Consider the following 19311-nt stretch of genomic DNA (forward strand, 5'->3'; position numbering starts at 1 on the left):
GTAAGTAGTTTTGATTTCTTCAAACCAAAATATTACATATTTTTTCTCAGATCTGAAAATGTCTTTATTTTTTAGAAAATGGATTCCAGGAAGGTTAAAAAGCAATACCAGAGGGTATAGGTGCAGAACTGGATGTATGTAGTCATTTAAAGCAAGTAAGTATATGCCAATATAAATATCCAAAAAGCATTTCTTAGCTCTTCAAAACAAAGCATGTAAGTAATTCCTAACTAGTGAGCAGTACAGCATTTCCTAGACAAGAGAAACAGTTAACATTAAAGTCTTAAAAGCCTTTCCTTGGTTAATCATATGTACAGAGTTTGACTTTGATTAAACTCTTTTACACATGAATAATGATATTATACACATCCACTGGTAAAAGAGACAACACATTGAAGATTTTTGTATAATGTGTTCCAACAAAGCTTAGACAAATGAGACATTGAGTTGGCTCTGGACTAAGTTTAATAGTCATCTCCTCTGCTGACAACTTCTTTACAGATTGGATGCAACAGTATGGCATGTTCAAACTGTGCTGTGTACAATCCTTTAATGTCACACAGTGGTGGATATGAATCTACAATTCTCAAGTCATACTGATTCTTTAGCACCATTAAGTCTTTCCTTTCTTCCAAGAGATCTAACCACCTTCTGCAGAAGACAAGGGTATTAAGGTTTTCATTGATGGCATTTAGCAAGTGTTTTGTTTTTGGAAGCAGTATTGGCACATGTTCCACATCAAAATTTTTCATGTAGTATGAACATTTCATGCAGTCATGAAATGCTCTCTATGCTCCCAAAGGTCTCAATGGTATACACCTCTCCTTCTTCTGTTCTTGTAGCTTCCCCTCCTTTCATACTGGGCATTCTTTTCCCAACATGAATTCTATATGTCCCAATTGAATGTCCATTTAAGTTACGTATGAGTTTCACTTGATATATCTTCCCATCTATTTCTACTTCATAGGATTCTATAACCTTTTAAATGGCCTCACTGACATCATAGAGATGAACGTCAACCCCTACACACTTTATTCCAGTATTAGTGGCATCTTTTACAGCTTTTAAAAATATGTCATATTTGGGATTAAAAGTAAAAGCACAAATGATTATTCTACCACGTACATGTGTTCCAATGTCTATCTTACAGATGTCATCATAATGTAAGACTGTTGTGTCACCAGCATTGGGAATGTAATGTGTACTACAATTGTTGAGATAAGACCCAGTAAGAAAAGCCTGACCTATATTTAACCCATTTTTCTTTATTATCTCTTAGGAACAGTCTTCCAACTTTTCAAAGACTTCTATCATTGTCATCCTGGGTTTGATCCAGCTCTTGATATATTTCCTAACTTGCCAATGTGCTTTCACAGCTTCTCGAAAGTCATTCAAAATCTCCTTACTAGCCTGGTCTAGGGCCTTTTTCTCTTCACTTGTGGTTCTCCAGGCAGCTGTTCACCCATCTTGTGTGGGTGGGTATTCATACTCTTGTCCTTTGGGAAATACAGCATTAGGATACAGGTCACATATTGGAACTGAGGAAGGGTCTTTTTGAACTTTTAGTCCTCCTCCTCCTCCTCCTCCTCCTCCTCCTCCTCCTCCTATTCTTCTTCCCAGTTGCACCATCAACATCACCATCATCTCTATCTTTCTCCTCCTGTGCTTGTCTCTCCAACTGTTTTCCTACTTCATTCACTGAGGGTATTCAGATTGAAACACAGATATCTATTGTTTAAAAGCTAGCATCCATATATATAAAAGAAAAACATGCAATGTTTGTCCTTCTCGGCCTGGATTTCTTCACTCACAATGATTGCAGCTTCATTAATTTACCTGCAAATTTTAGTTTTTTAGCAGCTGAATAATGTTCTACTGTATAACAGTACCATACTTTCATTATTTATTCATTGGTATTGGAGAGTAGGCTGTTTCTAATTTCTGGCTATTAAGAATAATATGGAATGAACAATGTTGATCAAATATATTTGTAGCAAGATACAGAGTCCTTTGGATAAATGTCCAATTACTATTTAGATGATATTCCAGTAGATATCATCCAGTTTAGATGGATATTCCAGTAAATCAATTTATAGACTTTCAAGGAAACTTTACACTGATTTTCCAGAATGAGAAAAAGTTTATACCCCATCAGTAGTAATAGATTCTTTCCTAGGACCAATGACGTATCTATAAAAATTTTGGTATAATTTTGTGGAACTGGACCCAAACACAATCAGAAATTGTTTGGTTGATTTCATACTGTTTATACCAGTATTTAACAAGTGGGCATATCTTCTAAGTCAACATTTTACGAAACAGGGTACTCAGAGGGCTATGATTGATAATTACATTTTTCCCCTCTGGTAGCTTGCATAGCATCTTCTACAAGCACAAAAGCTACTTAAAAATGAATCTTCCATGTCAATACCTGTTTGATTTTCCAGTGTTTTCAAGGATGTTGTATTTTCAGCAACAAAATTTTAATAACAAAATATGGAATGTAGCCTGTATAGTATGGAAGTCTGTGGGAACTCAAAGGGATCAACTCACAAATAAGTAACCCACTTCTGACACTGGGCTTTTTATTTGTTAGTCTCTGTTGTCTGGTACTCCTTTATTTTTTTTTTAATTGAAAACAAATTTTTCCTTCATAAAATATACCTTAAGCACAGTTTCACTCCCTTCACTCCTCTCAATCAACTCCACTTCCCTTTTCCCTCAGATATATTCCTCCTCCCTTTCTCTTCAGAAAGGGGTGGGCATCCATGAGACAAGAACCAAATACAACTAAAAGATGTACAATAAGAAAAGGCCTCATATTGAAACTGGACAAGGCAACACAATAGGAGGAAAAGAGTTCCAAAACCAGGCAAAAGAGTCAGAAATACATGCTCCTACAAATCACCAAGCTAACAACGATAACATATAAGGAGAGGATCTAGTGCGGAACCATGCAGATCCATGCTTGCTGCTCCAGTGTCTTCAGTGCTCCATATTCTCCTGGTGTCCCACATGCCTCTGACTTGTGCATTCTTTCCTCCCCCACTTCCATGACATGAAATTTAGTTTTCCACCTTTTATTCTTATTTTTGAATATGTTGTCCTTTCATTTTAATTTGGCATGAGTACTTTTGAGAGATATTCTTCTTTAGTTTACAAATCTTTGTCTTATTTTAGCATAATGTACCTATTGGAATATTGGCCACTTAAAATGAATTCGAATGGATGCTTTAAATTTTAGTTACACTCAGGAGTTAGAACATACATTTGCATGTTTCTTCATCAAATGTATGGTAAACTTTGCTAGTAAGAGACCAACACTTCTGGGTACTTTGTGGAAGAAGTTTTAGCCAAAATAATTTAATTTATTTAAATCATACTAGTCTGTTTATCTATTTATTCTCAAGTAAGTTTCCTTCACATTTAAATTCTTAAATTACTCTATAGCTATTAATATTGTTTATTATCCCTTTCATATGTTAAAATATGCAAATATAGAATTTCTTTGTTATGTGATGTTTTATCCTAAAAGAATATTAAAATAACCAAAATGACATACTTTTTAGTTCTTTGTTTCTTTGTTTCTTTCCTTGATTTTTTCTTTATTATGATGTCAACAGTCATATTTTTATTATAGTCTTTTTATTGCTGAGATATTCTTTTCTATGTTTTAATTTTACTTTGAGATTTTTAGAGATGAATAGTGTATTTATATAATTTCTATCAAACCTTCTTCCCATCTAACTCCTCCTCTTAATTCTTATTATTATGTATATCATTTTACTTCTTTTTAAGGTATTGATTGATATTCTTTGTCTACTTTCTCATAATAGAGGCTGATACAATTGATTTTAACTTTATATATATATACATGTATATATATATATATATAATTTTCAATTATAAGAATGTTGTAATTTTCATCTTTTCTTCATTTTTCTTGAACTATTACTATACCATCCTCTAATGTATTCTGAATATGCTTTAAGCTTTCTTCTTTCAAAATTCATAAAGTTCCATTCTAGTTTTTTTGACTAATGTGTTTTTAAAAGTGCTATTTGTTGTTTGATTTTTAGTGTTCCATTTGTTTACTTTCCAAATGTTGCCTCCTTCCCAGTAACCACTGTAGGAGTTCTTCTCACCATCCCTCTCTCCTTTGTCTCTGAGATGTTGCTTCCCACCCCACTCCCTGTACCCACCCACCAATTACCCTCCAACTCACCCCTCCCCACTCATCCCCCTTCCCTGGGACCTCAAGTCTCTCCAGGATTAGGTGCTGCTTCTCTCACTGAGGTCAGACAAGGCAGTCCTCTGCTACATGTGTGCTAGGGGCCACCCCATGTATGCTCTTTGGTTGGTGGATTACTCTCAGGGAGCTCCCAGGGGTCCAGGTTAGTTGATACTGTTAGCCTTCCTATGTGGTTGCCATCCCCTTCAGCTTCTTTAATCCTTCCCCTAACTCTTACATAGGGGTTCCTGACCTCAGTCTCATGGTTGAATGTAAGTATCTTCATCTGTCTCAGTCAGCTGCTAGTTGAGCTTCTCAGAGGACAGCCATGCTAGACTCCTGACTTACAAACACAACATGCTGTCAGTAATAGTGTCAGGTTTTGGTGTCCTCCAGTGGAATAAATCCCAGGTTGTACATGTCATTGAATGGCTTTTCCTTCAATCTCTGCTTGGTTTTTGTCCCTATATTTCTTTTTGTCAGGAAGAATTCTGTGTCGAAAACTTTGAAGGGTAGTTGATGAACCCATCCCTCCACTAGGGGTCCTATCTATCTAATGGAGGTGGTCTCTTCAGGTTGCATCTCCTCATTGTGGGTATTTCAACCCCATTGGGTTCTGGGAACCCCTAGCATTCCAGTTCTCTGGGACTTTGTAGAGGCTCCCCTTGCCTCCCCATCTCCCACAGCAGTATATTTCCATTCATTCTCCTGACCCTCTGGGTTCTGTCTCCACTCCATACCTGACCCTGCCTCCATTTTCCCTTAGCCTCTTCTATCCTACCTAGGTCCCTCCCTCCTAGTGCTTACCATGACTATTTTGTTTCCCCTTCTAAGTGGGATTCAAGCATCCTCACTTGTTCCTTTGTATTTCTTGTTTAATATCTTTGTGCCTGTGAAGTATATCATTGGTATTCTGTACTTTTCTGCTAATATCCATTTATCAGTGTGTACATATCATGAATGTTCGTTTGGGTCTGAGTTACCTCACTCAGGATATTTTATAGTTCTATACATTTGCTTACAAAATTCATGACTTCCTCATCTTAAGAGCTGAATAATATTCCATTGTGTAAATGAACCACATTTTCTGTATCTATTCTTCAGTTGAGGGGTCCCAGCTTCTGGCTATTATGAGTAAGGCTGCTATGATCATAGTGGAGCACATGTCCTTGTGGTATAGTAGAGCATCTTTTGGGTATATATCCAAGAGTAGTACAGCTAAGTCTTCAGGTAGGATTGTTTCCAATTTTCTGAGGAACCACCAGATCCAGATTGACTTCCAGAGTGCTTGTACCAATTTGAAATCTCACCAGAAATGGAGGAGAGTTCCATTTTCCCCAAACACTCCCCAGCAGGTGCTGTCACTCAAGTTTTTATCTTAACCATTCTGATTGGTGTAAGGTGGAATCTCAGGGTAGTTTTTATTTGCATTTCCCTGATGACTAAGAACTTTGAACATTTCTTTAATTTCTCATCCATTCAAGATTCCTGTGCTGAGCATTCTGTTTAGCTCTGTACCCCATTTTTTGATTGAATTACTTGGTTTTTTGGAGTCTAACTTCTTGAGTTCTTCATTTACTTTTTAAAATTATCTTTACTTTTTTTATATTCCAGTCATTGCCCACCTCCTAGTCCACTCTACTATAGTTCCATATCCCATCCCTCCTCCACCCTTTTTGTAAGAGGATGTGTCCACCCCTGTTGCCAGGCCTCTCCACTCCCTGAAGCCTTAAGTTTCTCAAGGGTTAGGGCATCTTCTCTCACTGTGTCCAGATCAGGCAATCCTCTGCTGTTTATGTGTCGGGGCTCCTCAGACCAGCTTGTATGTGCTGCCTGGTTAATGCCTCAGTGTCTGAAAGATCTCAGGTTTTGAGTTAGCTAAAACTCCTGGTTTTCCTATAGGATTGCTCTCCTACTTAGCTTCTTCTATCCTCTCCCTAATGCAAGCACAGGGGTCCCTGACTTCTATCCATTGGTTGTGTGTAAACTTGTAACTGTTACAGATAATGCCGCTATGAACATAGTGGAACATGTGTCCCTGAGGTATGGTGGGGCATCTTTTGGGCATATGCCTAAGATTGGTAAAGCTGAGTCTTCAGGTAGATCTATTTACAATTTTCTGAGGAAGCTCCAGATTGATTTCCAGAGTGGTTGTACCAGTTTGCAATCCCACAAGCAATAGAGGAGTGTTCTTCTTTCTCCAAATCCTCACCAACATGTATAGTCACTTAAGTTTTTGATCTTAGTGATTCTGATTAGAGTAAGGTGGAATCACAGGGTTGTTTTCAATTATATTTTCCTGATGACTAAGGATGTTGAACATTTCTTTAGGTGCTTTTCAGCCATTCAAGATTCCTGTTGTGAATTCTCTGTTTAGTTCTATACCTCATTTTTGATTGGATTTTTTTTCTTTTTTTCTTTTTCTTCTTTTTTTTTCTTTTTTTTCTTTTTTTTTTTTTTTTTGGTAGTTAGCTTCTTGAGATCTTTATATATTTGGATATCAGCCCTTTATCAGATATGAGGTTAATGAAGATTTTTTTCCCAATCTCTGGGTTGCCAAATTGTCCTATTGACTGTATTCTTTGCCTTACAGAAGCTTTTCAGTTTCACAAGGTCCCATTTATCAATTCTTGATCTTAGAGCCTGAGCTAACCATCATTCACCACAATCAAGTAGGCTTTATTACAGGGATACAAGGTTGGTTCAATGTATGAAAATCCATTAATGTAATCCACTATAGAAACAAACTCAAAGAAAATAATTATACCATCATCTCATTCAATACTGAAAAAAAAAAAACATTTGACAAAAATACAACACTCCTTCATGTCAAAAGTATTGGAAATATCAGGAATTCAAGGCCCATACCTAAACATAATAAAAGCAATATACAGCAAAGCAACAGCCAATATCAAATTAAGTGTTGAGAAACTTGAAGCAATCCCACTAAAATCAGGGACAAGGATGCCCACTCTCCCAGTATCTATCCAATATAGTATTCATTCTAGCTATAGCAATAATACAATAAAAGAAGATTAGAGGGATAAAAAATGGCAAAGAAGTCAAATATCACTATTTGCAGATGATATGATAGTATAAATAAGCAATGCTCAAATTCTACCAGAGAACTTTTACAACTGTAACAGCATCAATAAAGTGGCTGGATATCAATTTAACTCAAATCAGTAGCCTTCTTTTATATAAATGATAACCAGGCAGGTAAATACAATAAGGAAACAAAACTCTTCATAATAGTCACAAATAATATAAAATATCTTGGGGTAACTCTAACAAAGCAAGTAAAATATCTATATGACAAGAATTTCAAGTCTCTCAAGAAAGAAATTTAAGAAGACCTCAGAAAATGGAGAGAACTCCCATGCTTATGGATTGATAGGATTAACATAGTAAAAATGGCCATCCTACCTAAAGAAATCTATACATTCAACACAATCCCCATCAAAATGCCAATACAATTCTTCACAGACATGGAAAGAGCACTTCTCAATTTCATGTGGAAAAACAAAAAGCCCAGGAGAGTGAAAAAATTCTAAACAATAAAGGAACTTTTGGGTGAATCACTATCACTCACCTCAAGTTGTACTACAGAGTAATAGTGATAAAAACTGCATGATATTGGTCCAGAATAGACACGTTGAGCAGTGGAATAGGATTGAAGGAGCAGTAGAATAGGATTGAAGACCCAGAAATAAACCCAAACACTTATGAACAATTCATCTTTGACAAAGAAGCCAAAACCATAGAGTTGAAAAAAAAAAGGCATCTTCAATAAATGGTGCTGGTCTAACTGGCTGTCTGTATGTAGAAAAAGAAAAGAGATCCATATTTGTCACCTTGCACAAAGCTCAAGTCCAAGTAGATTAAGGACCTCAACATAAAATCAGATACACTGAATCTAATAGAAGCGAAAGTAGGAAAGAACCTCAAACTCATAGGCATGGGAGAAATTTTCTAAACAAAACTCTAATTGCTCAGGCTCTAAGAACAAGAACTGAGTTCTTTATATATTTTGGATATTAGTCCTCTGTTGGATTTAGGGCTAGTGGAGATCTTTTCCCAATTTGTAGGTTGCAGTGTAGGTTGCACTGTCAATAGGACACTATTGACAGTGTCCATTGCCTTTTCAGTTTCATGAATTCTCATTTATCAGTTGTTGAGTTTAGAGCCTGGGCCATTGTTGTTGTATTCAGGAAAAAAAAAAGATTGCTATTTGGATTCTCTGTCTCCCTTGGGTCCCTCCCCTTGGCAATCCCACAAAGGAAGGGGGGGAATAATTGTAGGAGTCACCAGGGATATTGGACACCAGAATTACATGGCTCACATATGGACTGACAGAGGCAGAAACAGCAACCACAAACCTGCATGCATCTATAACAGATCCTCTGCATATATGATATTGCTATTAACTTAGTCTTTTTGTGGGACTCCTAACTGAGGGAGTAGATATGGATCTTGAGTCTTTTGTCTTTTCCTCTTGTCAGGTTACCTTGTCCAGCCTTGGTGCCTGTGCTTTTACTTTGGCTTGTATCTTGTTTTGTTGTATTTGGTTGTTGTTTCTTGGAGGACTCCTCATTTCAGAAGAGAGACAGAAGAAGAGTAGATCTGGGAAAGAGGGGAGGTAGTAGAAAGCTGGGGGAAGTAGAGAGAGGGGAAACTGTGGTTGGGATGCATTGTATGTCAAAAAAATCTATTTTCAATTAAAAATACAAAAAGGGTGTTATTTGGTTCATATATACTTAAGAATTTGGCATATGTTTGTTTCATTTCTTTTTTTATATGTTGTTTTATTTTTATTTTAGAAAATTTTCATATAATGTATTTTAATCATGTTCTTCCCTGACCCAATTCCTTCAAGATTCAAGATTCTCCCTTCCTCCCTACCCAACAAATTTAATGATTTTCATATTCTCTCTCTCTCTCTCTCTCTCTCTGTCTAATCCTATCTTTCTCTCTAAAAAAATAAATAAAAGAGTACATTTTAAAAATAAAATAAATTTTAAAAAATCAAACATGCTTTGTGCTTGTTTAGTATTAGTCAGTTGCTCATGGGCATAGTGCTTGCCTTAGAATATGGATGATATACCCAAAGCCACCTATTGGAGTAAACTAATTTTCCTTTTCCCAGCATATACCAACTATACATAACTTCTTGATCAGGGTTGGGCTTTGTGTCTTTTTAACCCTTTTCAGTGATGGGATTTTTATCTGGTTTGAAGCAATGCAGACCTTATGCATGCTGTCATGACCTCTGTGAGTTTATATGTGTATCAGTTCTGTCATGTCTAAAAGACACATTTTATAAGTTAACCACCACCTCTAATTGCAATTGAGTACAAATTATTAATTGGCCACATTTTAAAATATTATCACTAATATCTTTCAATTCATAAAATATGTCATTCTGATATATTTATTCTAGAAGTTATAAAGAGAGGAAATTTTAAATCTCTGCACTTGAGTGTTTGATCACTTATAATGTTTTTATATCACTCAATATAATTTTATTATGTAGACTATCTAAAGTAGATACTACATTTTCACTCAAAAATGCCTTCTTTTTATTTAATAGCTATCATTTTCTACTTCACTAGCACTAGCAAATTGACATGATGTATAAGTCCAGAGATCTGAGATATTCTACCATGTATTTAGGTTTAGTAGTAGCCAGTATATATATATATATATATATATATATATATATATATATATATATATATATATATATATCCCAAAGAACCTGTTGAACATGATGGAAGCAGGACTTTGTTGTATACTCTCACCATTCTGGCTTATATAGACTTCCAGCTCTCTGTATTCTCATTTCAGAAATATTCAAAGTTTTGGCTAATTTTCATCATTGTCATATACTGAAACATTTTTAAGTCTTGTAATATGGCAGATTCATAATTTTATGATCTTAATTTGTAGTGCTCTGTGTATAATAGACTTTTACTCCAGTTTGATCATGAAGAGAAAAGTATTTAGGAAACTGTTCTCTGCTTCCTTAACTTAGCAAATGACCTAAACTGTAGCTGGTACCTAAGTTAAAAGTCATGGTATTAGTCCTTGATTGGTGGTTGAGACCCTGGGAGCTCTGAGGGTACTAGTTAGTTCACATTGTTGTTTGTCCTAAAGGACTAATAAGTGGGAGAGGGTGGGGTGGCAAGTAGGGGGAAGGGGGAGGCAACAGGGGTTTGTTCTTGTTGTTTTTTGTTTTGTGTGGTTTTTCTGGAGGGGAAACTGGGAAAGGAGAATTCATATGACATGCAAATAAAGAAAATATCTAATAAAAAAAGTCATGGTAATAAAATTTTTTTTATGTGAAGTTGATGAAACAATGCAAGAAATTAAAATCCAAACAATTAAGCCAAAAATGATAAGTAATTGTCAATTCTTTATATTTTGCTTTCTTAAGTTTTGGCTATGTGAAATATGTAAATGAGATGGACTTACTTCATATGTAATGACTAATCATTATGAAATGTTAGTAAAAGAATGGTGATTAGTAATGGGTGGTATTATTTTATATAGTATTAATTACCTGACAACATTAATTACTGAATATTCCAGGTCAATATTTCAAATAAGTATTGTAGGAAACATATGAAAGACATCTGTACTAGCTATATTGTTTTCAATGTGTCACAAATTAGAGTCATTTGGGAAGAGATCCTTTCAGCTGAGATAATCCATTATTTTAGAGGTATTTTCTTATTTAGCAATTGTCCATCCATTGTGCCTCTTCTGGGCAGGTAGTGCCTCCAAGAGTGTAAAAGAAAGCAGGCTGAGCAAGCCAAGAACAAATCAGTAAGCCCCAATCCCTATGGCCTCTGTATTTGTTTCTGCCTTCAGGTTCCTGTTCTTTTGAGTTTCTGTCCTGACTTCCTTTAATGACTGACTGTGATGCGGAAGCATAACTGAAATATAGCCTTTCCTCCCCAAATTGCTTTTAGTAAACGTGTTTTGCCACAAAAATAGAAAGTCTAAAAATGGCAATGCCTTTGTCAACATTTATTTCTAAAGTTTATGTTAGAATTACACATTTTGAATTACTTCTCTCATATAGACAATTATTGTAGTCAAGGTATCAGTCATCTAAAATTGTGTACAACAAATATAAAAAGGAATGAACATCTAAGCACTCTGATTCTTTAAAGAGTAAGCTTTTCTAAATACCCAGCAAGCATGGAACCTTTTAACCAAAAGTGATACTGAAATCCATTTCTAATTAAGTCCTCAAAGACTTAGTAAAGGATTGTCTTCTTTATGACCAATTTTTTTGTCAAACTCAATTTAAAACTTTCCCCAACAAATATGACATTTCATACTGCTCTGCAAAAAGCATGTAAAATGAGCCGATGTTTTCAAACAGCAGGGAAGCTTCCAGTACAACAATTAACTGGTAACATATGCCACTGCTGCCAAGAGGATTTTTAATCCCGTTAAACATTAATGTAGCATTTTTGCTTCTGTCACAATAAGGCAGCCATCTGTGTTTTAACCTGCTGGGAAACTGGGGATATGTTTACAGAAAGAGGAAAGAGAAAGCAATGCAGATAGGCAGGACATTCAGATTTAGAGACCTGGCATCTAATGTCAATAACGTATAAACGCTCTGAGGAATTTGGGAGGTTGTATGAATTCTTTTGATCCTGAATAACTCATTTGCAGAAAATTCTCTTTAAATTTTTATAAAAGCAACTTCCATTTTCTTATACTAAAGAGCTCTTTAATCCATTTGCCTCTAAAAGAGAAAAAGGCATGCAATTTTGTGTAAAAACACTTGTTACAATTTTAAAAGTTATGCTTTGCAATGAAGCCTGGCTTTCCAGTGTGCAGAAGGAGAAATTATGTGATTCAAGAGCTCTTGTTATTCAAAGACCGTGGAAACACATTTAGAGAGTTATCTCACAAATCTTTGGATCTATAAGACAGAAAAGCAAAGATACAAGCATTTGCCAGTCAAATCAATTATTTGCATTTTCCATGCTCAACTGCTATCTTTTGGACTATTAGAAATCTGCCTACATGTAATCTTGATGAAATATAATTAATGTGTATTTTCTTTTGCCACCTGCCCTTTTAATACATACAAGCATATGTGTGTATGTGTGTGTATGTGTGTGTGTCTAAATCAACGCAATAAAGCATGATGTCACTTGTTTTAACAATTCTATAGATTTATACACTAATTTTAGGTCTTTGTCTAATATTTTTGTTCATACTTATAAGGTTATAAAGCAATGGCTTAATTTTATGACTTTGTGTTTACTTGTTTTTCATGCTATTTGTTGAAGGTTCTATACCAAATAAGATTTGTATCTTTGTTGAAAATTATGTTTCTACAAGCAGGATTTTATTTGGGGGTTCATGATTCTATTTGTTTATTTGTCTATGGACAGCACAATATCACATTTTATTGATTGCTATGAACTGTCATAAAAAGTTTCATTTGTTTTTGTTGTTGTTGTTTGTTTTTAATACAGGGCCACACCCTGAGGAACTTTCTATTTAGACCAGACTTTATTTAAATTCCAAGAGATCTGCTTTTTGCCTTGGCCTGCCAAGTCCTATGCTTAAATGTATGTGCTTTGGTACTACACCCAGCCACAGTAAAATTTGAAACTCAAAGGTAGAAGACTTATAGTTTCTTCTTCTTCAACAATATCTAAGCTAATTTTGATATGCTTATATTTGACAAAAATTGTAGGATTTATTCTTCTCTGTGCAAAGAGAAACTATGATAATTTATTATTTTTAATCTGTAGATTCTGACATCTTAATATTAAGCCCTGCAGTCAATGAACAGGAGATGGTCATTTGTTGGTGAATTACTTTTGAAAAAATATATACTTTGACATATAAGAATTATACATAGTTATGTGGTAATTTGATAGATGTATAGAATTAGTAATAAAGCAAGATAATCTCCTTAGCATTTTAATCTCCTTAGACATTAACATTTGTATATAAACCTTCAAATTTATCTTTTCTAATGTCTTTGTAGAAGAAATGAAACATGATTTACTTATAATAATACAGTATACCAGCATTTAGTCTTCATGGTTAAGTTTGTTGTTAAGATATTATTCTCCATGCTTTATAAACAAGACCATTTTGTAAAGAAAATTTTCAAAGTATTCATTGTCATTGTTTAAAATTTTAAGTTATTTTTCATGTTTCTTCTATTGAGCAAACTTGATAAATTTATAAACACTATTTTTTGTTATAAAATGTGACTATTCTAAAAGATTTGATGCCATATAACAAGACACTTTAAATTCTTTTACTCATATCAATATCTTACATATTTTTATTAATCTACTTACCCTGCCTAAGACCTCTAATAATAGTTAAGATAAATAGCCAAAGTAAGCATCCTTAATTTGTTCCTAGGAAAAATAGTAATAAACCTTTCAACAGTGCCTACATTAAACATAGATTTATCATATTTTGCCTTTGGTCTACTAAAATCATTTTTAGTCTAGTTTATTGAGTATTTTATTGTGAAACAATACAGAATATTTTTAAATGCAAATGCTATTTGGTAGGCTAAATATGGTTATCATGGTTTCTCTGTGTACAGTGATTGTGTTTTGGTATTGGAAGATGTCTTTTAATACCAGAAGTAAATGTCACTCCTTCATGGTATATAATCCTTTCATGGTATCAAAGGATTGAGTTTCATTGATATCATGGTATCATTGTCTTTTCCTGCCTTTTCATGCTGGTTTTATATACAATTTTAATGTGTTCGTTACTTACTTCATTATGATTGATGATTGTATCTTTCAAATATTTGGTAGATATATTGAGAGAATCCATCTCATTATTGGCTTTTTTTATTGGATATTTTATTTGTTTACATTTCAAATGTCCCCTTCCCGGTTTCCCTTCCAGAATCCCCATATTACATCCCCATCCCCCTGCTTCTGTGAGGGTGCTGCCCTAATTGATAAGAGATATTTGTTACAACTATGATCTCTTTACTAGTTATTATTTTATCTTGATTGATAGGTTTTCTAAATATTGACACTATTCATTTCTTTCAAGTTTTTCATTGTTTGCATATAATTATTCAGAGTAATGTTATATAATCATTTTTATTTCAATAAGCATATTGCAAATTATATTGCTTTATCATTATCATTTTAGCTATTGTGCTGGTTAGTTTTTAATATCAAACTTGACATGACCAAATGTCACCTAGTAGAAGAGAAATTCCTTTGAAAATCCGCAATCTCATCGCCCCTGCTCCTGCTTCTATGAGGGTGATCTTCCACCTATCCACCTACTCCCACTTACCCTGCCTCACATTCCCCTACACTGGAACACCGAGGCTTCACAGGACTAAGGTCCTCTCCTCCCATTGATGTTCAACAAAGCTATCCTCTGCTACATGCTACATATGCTGCTGGAGCCATGGGTCGCTCCATGTGTACCTTTAGTTGGTGGTTTATTTGCTGAGAGCTGGGGGGGGGCAGTGGTTCTGGTTGCTTGATATTGTTGTTCCTCCTATGGGACTGCAAACCCCTTCAGTCCTTCAGTCTTTTCTCTAACTGCTCCATTTGGCACCTGGTGCTCTGTCCAATGGTTGACTGTCTCTGTATTTGTCAGGCTCAGGTAGAGCCTTTCAGGGGACAGCTATATCAGGCTCCTGTCAGCAAGCACTTCTTGGCATCCACAATGGTCTCTGGGTTTGGTAACTGTAGACAGGATGGATCCCCAGGTGGGACAGTCTCTGGGTGGCCTTTCCTTCAGTCTCCATTCTACATTTAGTATCTGTATCTCCTCCTACTATGGGTATTTTGTTCTGCCTTCTAAGAAGGACTGAAGTATCTCCACTTTGCTCTTCCTTCTTCTTGACCTTCATGTGTTCTGTGAATTGTATATTGGGTATTCTGAGCTTTGGGACTAATATCCACTTATCAGTGAGTGCATACCATGTGTGTTCTTTGTGATTGGGTTAACTCACCCAGGATGATATTTTCTAATTCCATCCATTTGCCTAAGAATTTCTTTGTTTTTATTAGCTGAATAGTACTCCATTGTATAAATGTACCACATTTTCTGTATACATTCCTCTGTTGAAGGACATCTGGGTTGTTTCAGTTTCTGGCTATTATAAATATGGCTGCTATGAATATAGTGGGGCATGTTTTCTTGTTATATATAAGAGCTTCTTTTAGATATATGCCCAGGGGTGGTATAGCTGGTCCTTAGATAGTACTATGTCCAATTTTCTGAGGAACTGCAGACTGATTTCCAGAGTGGTTGTACTCCACTGTTGCTATGCCCTGTGCACTCCTGGCTGGTCCTACTGGACAGTTGTTGGATCAAAAGTTGTGATCTCACCTCTGAGCTCAGGAGGGAGAGCACTCCTGGAAGACAAGTTCTCTCCTAGCTGAATTTGTGCACAGAGGGCTGTGGAACAACCGTAGCTCCCAGGTAGAGCTGGAGATTTGAAGGGTCAGTTGTTTTCTTGATCTTAGCCTTTCTGATTGGGGAAAGATGAAATCTCACAATAGTTTAAGTTAGCATTTCCATAATTACAAAGACTGTTGAATAAATTTTAAGATATTTCTAGGACATTATCATTCCTTCTTTTGATAACTCTGTTCAGATGCCTAGAAATTTGTTAATTTGGTAATTTTTCTTATCCTTGTTCTTTGAATTATTTATGTATTATTGTTATTAATCCTCTGTCAGTTATATAATGAATGAAGATTCCTACTCTGTAGGCTTTCTCTTCACTAGAGTATTTGTTTTTGTTATACATTGGCAATTTAATATAATGGGATCAAATTTGTTTATTAGCCTTAATTTAGGCCCAAATGGAGTCCTATTTACAAAGTACAATTCCATGTCTATAATTTGTGAGGTACTACCTATTTTCTTGGTAGCAATGTTAATGTAAAGCCTTTGGTCCATTTAGAGTTGATGTTTTGGTGGATACTAGTAGATTTTTCTCTAATTGTATTCTTCTACATGCAGACATCCAAATTTCTAATACCGTTTGCTGGAGATGTATATTTTTTGACAATTTTGTCAAGTATCAGATGGCTGTAGTTACATGAACTCACATTTGGGTCTTTTATTTTTTTCCATTGATCTATACATCTGTTTTTATGTCAGTACCATGCAATTTTTATTTCTACAACTGTGCAATATATTTTTGTTGTTGCTGCTCAGTATTGTTTTGACTAAGTGTTTATTTGGTCAATTTATTTTAATTCAGGGGTTTTGTTCAGTTATATCTAAAATCATCACTAGCTGGAAATAACTTGCTACTATAATTTTGTTTATTTTATATCTATATTTTACAGGTTGATATATCTATTTTCTTCTGCTAAATTCTGTGTGCTTGGTTAAATATTTCAGCATTAAAATAAATTATTTTATTTCTATATATGCAATAAATAGTTATTTCTGGATCCAAATTCTAGTATATAATTTATCTTAAAGATATAATAGTTTATTTAAAAATGATTAACACCATTAAGGAAAGCTTTTTTAAATAAAACCCTCACATTGATAAAATCATGATAAAACATGCAAAAATTCAGAAACATGACCTGACCAAAGAATAAAAAAAGGTAAACGTCAAATTCTAGAAACTAACAGTGAATAGAGTCAAATAAATGAAGTTTAAAAGAACCAAAAATGGCATAAAATTGACTGATGAGGCAAAGAATTGATAGGCATTAACACAGAAACACTAAAATGGTTCACAATCAACAATGCAGCCATAGGAAAATTATAAAATAGGATGACACAGGTATTTAGAATTTTGATGTATAACTGAAATGAAGAATTTCCAAGGAACACTGAAGAGTTTTAAAAAAATCATTTAAAATTATTAGTCAGAATAAAAATTTATATAAAAAATGTCCAAAGCATACTAACTTAAATAATATTATTAAGTAGACAAATATACCCACTGCAGTATGCATAGAAGAGGGAAAGGATAAGAAAGCTTATTCCAGAAAATAGTGATTAAAAGGTTTTCCAATCTCAGAGGGAATGGGATAAACACATTCAAACACCTCAAGGAATTTTGTTGCTATTGCAATTTGTTGCCTCCCCTCTTCAGCTCAGCCTTCAGACTCTGGTGGTTTCCGCTTGAAGCTACTTCATAATTCTTGGTGAGCAAAGACAATGCCCACTGCCTGAAGACATCTGCAGACATCTGAGCCGCTGGTAACCTTCACTCCTGACTCCTTCCTTGGTGTTTATGTTATGCAAATATCACTGTAACCTTGAGATTCAGTTTCGGTATTCTCGTGTCCATATAAAAATGCTGAACACTCTAAAGTATGAAGCCTTGATTGGGGCCTGACTTGGCTTTGTCCTTTCTCTTGCTCTCGAGCCCAATATTTCAGGTCCTTTAATCCTTTGCCTGAGAGAACCCAAGTTCGTGAAACTGCGGGACAGTTTCAGCAATTGGTCTGCAAGAAATACTCAGTAAAGTCCTGGTGTATCATGCATAAATACATAAATTCTTTTCCAAATATGTATGTAAAAATAAGCCAGGTATGTCAGCATATGATTGCAATCCGAGCATTTTGGAGATGTGACACTCCCTTTAATACTGCTGGCCATTAAATTATAGTAAAATTAGCAAGCTTTAGAATCAGAGAGCAATCTTATCTCAAAAATTAATGTACAAAGTAGTTGAAGAAACACTCAACAGGATCCTCTGACCTTGAAAAATACAAGCACACATAATTTCACACCAAGTGCAACTATATCCTCTACATGCATGTGCAAATGAATATGTACATACACAAAAGAAGTGTAAGTTTGTGTAAATAAGCATATAAGATATGTAACTCGTAACAATGTACTGGCTAGTTTTATGTCAAATATTTAATTTTGTCTTTATTTTACAGGAGCTCACAATTGAGAAATGTAAACCATTTAAAAAAGAAACTGCATTCATTCTTCCAGCCTGGGGGCTTCACTCCTGTTCTGTTACTAATGCTATGGTATGCATGCAGATAGGAGCCTAGCATGCATGCCCTCTGAGATACCCAAAAAGCAGCTAACTGATACAGAAGCAGATATTTAAACCCAACCAATGGACTGAAGTAATTGACCCCTATGGTTGAATTAGGAAAAGACTGGAAGAAGTTGAAGAGGAGGTTGACCCTGTAGGAAGACCAGCAGTCTCAACTAACCTGGACCCCTGAGATCTCTTAGACACTGGGCCACCCACCAGGCAACATACACTAGCTGGTCCAAAACCCCTAACACATATACAGCAGAGAACTGCCTGGTCTGGCCTTAGTGAGAAAAGAAGCATGTAACCCATGAGGGATTTGAGGTACCAGGGAATGGGGAGGTCTGGCAGGGTTTGGGAGTGTGTGGGGAGTGGGGACATTCTCTTGGAGATGGGGAAGGAGAAACAGGAGTGAAGAGCTGTCAGTGGGCAGAATAGAAGGGGAATAAAGACTGGACTGTAAAAAATGATAAAAGATAAATAAATGAATAAATGAATAAATAAATAAATACAAATTTAAAAAGAGAGACTATGGAACTTCATAGAGGACTGCATTTTATTTATTTATTTTTATAGCTTTTCCTCCATTTTTATTATTTGTTAGTGTGTATTTAAGGGATATGGTATGGTTATGGTATACACAGGTAGAACAACTTGATCTCTGCAGTTAAGAAAATTTACATATTCATCATTTCTCATACTGTTTGTTATAGCTTCTAAACTCTAATACCAACATCATTTGTTCTCAGCACCCCACACAGCCAGAAATTTCTTCATTCGATACCAATCTAGGCAGTGGTCCAGCTAATCTGAAAAGAGATGTCCATGAACAGAAAATCTAAAATTCCAGTAGTTGTTCAGTCCATGGGGCTAGATGTCTCAGCTGGTCTTCAGTATACATTGGAATACCAAAGAGGTAGGCTGTCATGACAGTGAAAGAGTAGACTGGCAAATGAGGGCAAGAAAAAGCATCTAAGAAGAGAGAGAGCTTTTTTCCTTCCAAGCCCATTATAGAGGCAGCCAGTAGAATCAATCAATCAATCAATCAATCAATCAA

General features: G+C 35.2%; 1 pseudogene; it reads right to left on the bottom strand.

Annotated features, from left to right (window-relative positions):
- Window positions 1-464: 464 nt before the first annotated feature.
- The window catches only part of LOC116091801, a 48637-nt pseudogene continuing 29790 nt past the window's right edge, over window positions 465-19311 (bottom strand).

Source organism: Mastomys coucha, chromosome X (assembly GCF_008632895.1).
Source record: "Mastomys coucha isolate ucsf_1 chromosome X, UCSF_Mcou_1, whole genome shotgun sequence".
Taxonomy (NCBI): Eukaryota; Metazoa; Chordata; class Mammalia; order Rodentia; family Muridae; genus Mastomys; species Mastomys coucha.